Source organism: Myotis brandtii, unplaced genomic scaffold, assembly GCF_000412655.1.
Source record: "Myotis brandtii unplaced genomic scaffold, ASM41265v1 scaffold28, whole genome shotgun sequence".
Classification (NCBI taxonomy): domain Eukaryota; kingdom Metazoa; phylum Chordata; class Mammalia; order Chiroptera; family Vespertilionidae; genus Myotis; species Myotis brandtii.
Genome location: NW_005360676.1, coordinates 3,750,073 through 3,752,916, shown reverse-complemented (window position 1 = coordinate 3,752,916; position 2,844 = coordinate 3,750,073). Strand labels below are relative to the sequence as shown.

General features: G+C 54.2%; 1 pseudogene; it reads right to left on the bottom strand.

Moving 5' to 3' along the window:
• Nucleotides 1–2,277, bottom strand: part of LOC102239509 — a 122,340-nt pseudogene extending 120,063 nt beyond the window's left edge.
• Nucleotides 2,278–2,844: the final 567 nt, after the last annotated feature.

Genomic DNA, 2,844 nt, shown 5'->3' with positions numbered 1-2,844 from the left:
CCCCAGCCACTCCTGGTACAGCTCCTGCACATGGGCGCTGGTCTCCGGGGCCACACCAGGATGGCAGCATAGATGCCTTCCATCTGCTGCAGCAGTGCCCTGTCTGCACACCCGTCGTCCACCTGGGCCTGGCCCCTGCTGCTTAGGCATCCCCGGCACAGGCCAGGACCTCCCCACAAAGTGGCAGTGGAACTTGTCCCTCTTCAGCTTCAGGACCACGTTCTGGATGTTCCGAAAGCCATAAGCAGCTGCAAAGCGTAGCAGAACCTCTCCGTCCCTTTCAAGGGTGACCTCCTGGAAGTCTTGTTCCTCAGGGTGCGGTAGGTGAACACTCCCCCCCCCACGTCCTTGTTGAACAGCCCCTTGGCCATGTGCCTGAAGATGTGCGCCAGGTGCCTGTCGGAACTGGCACCCTCGTGGAGCCTCACCTCCTCTTCCTTCATGTCTCCAAACAGAGTGTCCAGGGCGGCGGCGTTCACAGAGAGGTCACTTTGCTCCATTGTCTGGACAAGTTCACCTGAGGCTAACATGCAGTCAGCACCCTGGGAACTCTGCAAAGCTGTGGGAACATCTTCTCAAAGGGCCTCCAGTTTCTTGTCATAACACGGGGCCACAATGACGTGGAAAATCTTGTTAAGGTTCTGCCGTCTGGTGAAGTAATCCTTCACCAGAGAGCCCATGATCTGCTGGGGAGACTTGGCTGTGCAGAGGTGGGGGGTGATGGGGTGACCCACCATGCGCTCTGCATATCGGACCCAGCTGGGGCAGGTGGAGGTCAGCATGGGTAGCCGGGGCTCTTCCTCACGATGCTGGCACAGGGTGCGGTAGGTGAACACTCCCCCCCCCACGTCCTTGTTGAACAGCCCCTTGGCCATGTGCCTGAAGATGTGCGCCAGGTGCCTGTCGGAACTGGCACCCTCGTGGAGCCTCACCTCCTCTTCCTTCATGTCTCCAAACAGAGTGTCCAGGGCGGCGGCGTTCACAGAGAGGTCACTTTGCTCCATTGTCTGGACAAGTTCACCTGAGGCTAACATGCAGTCAGCACCCTGGGAACTCTGCAAAGCTGTGGGAACATCTTCTCAAAGGGCCTCCAGTTTCTTGTCATAACACGGGGCCACAATGACGTGGAAAATCTTGTTAAGGTTCTGCCGTCTGGTGAAGTAATCCTTCACCAGAGAGCCCATGATCTGCTGGGGAGACTTGGCTGTGCAGAGGTGGGGGGTGATGGGGTGACCCACCATGCGCTCTGCATATCGGACCCAGCTGGGGCAGGTGGAGGTCAGCATGGGTAGCCGGGGCTCTTCCTCACGATGCTGGCAGTACGGATGCACAAATTCCTTCTGACTCTCCAGGATGCTGAAGTCCACGGCTATCTTCATGTCAAAGACAGTGCACCCCAAGGCTTTTGAGGAAGCCGCAGAGCCTTCTGGATGCATCAGTGACACTGAGGCTGAATTTAGCAGCAAAATAAGGCAGAGATTGAGTACACACGAACACTGCCAGCACCTTGTGCTGTGAGGTATCACATTTCATATTAAGGTTCAGAACACGGAAGAAGTCCTTGGTGTTCTGTTGAGAAACTTGGACTCCTTCCTCTGCAGTCACACCACTGTCACACGCTAGGCAGTCACTCAGAAATATATTGGCTTCGGCCAACTTATGGAATTCTCTCTTCTCTCCGTTCTCCTGAGCCGGACTCTGGACGTTGACTGCAACATTCTCTTGGTCATCGGTTTTTGTTTCTTCACTGGTCGCCCTGGTACTGCTGGCAGATGCTTTTATATCCTTTCTTCCTTGTGGAGCATCTAGGGAGGGGAAGCGGCCGAGGTGCCCAAGGCCGAGTTCCAGGAGGCCATCAGTGCTGTCGGGATTGTGCCAGCAGCACTGGTCCATTGGTGCCTCGCCCGTTCTCTGGAGATTGAACCTGCAGGTCTACTGGGGGAGTGAGTGGCTGCCACGGGGCTGGTGGGCCTCCTGACAGGGTCGGTCAGGACCCGTGCTCCTGATGTGGGTGCGCAATGACCACCAGGGGGCAGGTCCTGCATTGAGTGTCTGCCCCCTGGTAGGTATCACATTTCATATTAAGGTTCAGAACACGGAAGAAATCCTTGGTGTTCTGTTGAGAAACTTGGACTCCTTTCTCTGCAGTCAAACAACTGTCACACGCCAGGCAGTCACTCAGAAATATCTTGGCATCGGCCAACTTATGGAATTCTCTCTTCTCTCCGTTCTCCTGAGCCGGATTCTGGATGTTGACTGCAGCATTCTCTTCGTCATCGGTTTTTGTTTCTTTACTGGTCGCCCCTGGCACTGCTGGCAGATGCTTTTATATCCTTTCTTCCTTGTGGAGCATCTAGGGAGGGGAAGCGGCTGAGGTGCCCAAGGCTGAGTTCCAGGAGGCCATCAGTGCTGTCGGGACTGTGCCAGCAGCACTGGTCCGTTGGTGCCTGGCCCGTTCTCTGGAGATTGAACCTGCAGGTCTACTGAGGAGTGAGTGGCTGCCACGGGGCTGGTGGGCCTCCTGACAGGGTCGGTCAGGACCCGTGCTCCTGATGTGGGTGCGCAATGACCACCAGGGGGCAGGTCCTGCATTGAGTGTCTGCCCCCTGGTGGTCAGTGCACTTCAGAGCAACTGGTCCACCAGTCGTTCTGATCATTCCGCTGTTCGACTGCTGGGCTTTTATTATATAGGATAGATAATTCAAATGTTTAACACATTTTTTCTACATTATAAACAATTGTTAAGTTTACATCACTTATAATTACTTTAAAATTTCAATTTTCTTTGGCTGGTTTACTCTGTGAATTTACTATTATAACTGAGTAATAAAATTTTACATTATT